The sequence below is a fragment of the Panthera uncia genome, chromosome B4, assembly GCF_023721935.1.
Source record: "Panthera uncia isolate 11264 chromosome B4, Puncia_PCG_1.0, whole genome shotgun sequence".
NCBI classification, from domain to species: Eukaryota; Metazoa; Chordata; class Mammalia; order Carnivora; family Felidae; genus Panthera; species Panthera uncia.
Window position 1 is genome coordinate 5,341,591 of NC_064809.1, and position 1,685 is coordinate 5,343,275.

Below are 1,685 nucleotides of genomic sequence, written 5' to 3' on the forward strand. Positions count from 1 at the left end.
CTGTAGCTTCATAAATTCTATAATAAAGTGTCATCTTGGCAGTCTGCCAAAGGTGGAAACGTTTGCTTTCTCTAACAGAGAAGTTCTTACTGACTCCAGTCATGGAGAACTCTGTGACGGGAGCCAAGGTGGAAGCATTGCCAGGCTGCCGTGACCGTTGGACAAACCGTTTCCGGTGAAGTTATACTGTGGGATCTGCGGCGAGTGTGGGGGTAGGTGGGCGCAGAAACCGTGGATCCAGCAGTGCTCTTCAGAGACTCTTGTCTAGTCTCCGTGCAGGTCAGACTCGACATGTTGATTCCAGAATTCACAGGTGCATTGTAAATGTGTGTCCAGTTATATTTTGGAAACGGTGGCTCCTTAGGGGCCACGTTTCTACTGGCAAAATTCGCAATAGTATTAGTTCTCACGTAATTTTTATATTTATAAAATGCAGCCTCATAGGCCACTTAAACTGTACTGCCAATGGATGGAATTCTAGAATTGTGAAAAGTTGTGCCATTGGAGTGTGGTGGTATTAAGTGGGTTAAAGATGTAGCGGGACCACAAAAAAGAAGGCAGCTAATAATACTTGGTACTGAGGTTCATTGCCAGAGCAGGAAGTGTTTCCAGAATATACTGTGCCTGTGTTCTGGTCCTTGCTTGCCCAAATACTGCATGTGACCTTTCTGCAGCGGCAGTTGGCGGGGGCGTGTACCTGTGCTGTCTCCAGGTGATTACCACGTGGAAGTGTGTTGTGACCCTTCTCGGGGGAAGAAAGCACTCAACAGTTCTTTGCATCCATGGTTTGGAGACATAAGGAATATTCTAACCCTTTTTAAAAAAGGATTTTCTCATGTTTTTATTTAACATAAATAAAAAAATAACATATTCTCTTTTGTGGTATCATTTTACTGAGTAAAACTGAATTGAGACTTGGTTTCTGTGATAAAAGCATACGTATTCTATAAAGTTGGGTCAAAGAATATAAAGGAATTATATATTGAATATTTTGTAGAAATAAAAATCAACAGCAGCCCTGAGACTTGAACGGGTCTACCTGTGGACCTGAACACCTGGACTGGATACTAACTTTGGGCCTATAAGTACCTAAATGTGCTTGTAATGGGTTATATGCCAAGAAACCCACCATAAGTTGAAGATCCATTTAATACACCGAATTTACATAGCCTAGCCAGGCCTACTAAACGTGCCCACGACACTCCCGTCAGCCTCCAGGCGGGCAAAATGATCTCGCACAAAGCCTATCTGATAACAAGGTGTTGACTGTCTCCTGCCACATACTGAGGACTGACCTGAAAGTGATGGGCACAATGGTTGTCGGTGGATCTGTCTGCCCTTGTGAACACTGGCTGCCTGGGGGCGGTGGCTCACCGCCCAGCATCCCAGAGGGCGTCTGACCACACGTCACTAACCTGGGACAAGACCCACGTTCACATTCAAAATTCCAAGTACAATTTCAGCTGAATGTGTATCACTTTTGCACTATTATAAAGTCAAAAAATTTTAAGTTGAGACTATCGGTATTTATTATGACAGCTAAATTTGTATAATCTCTGATGTTCTTAAAGTAGAAGTTCCAGAATGCCTCTAATACCTGCACTGTTGTTCTGCTTTATAACAGAATGGTTTATTTGCATCGAGGTGGCTTTTTCCAATGTTCTCATGATCAACGATGCGAGAAA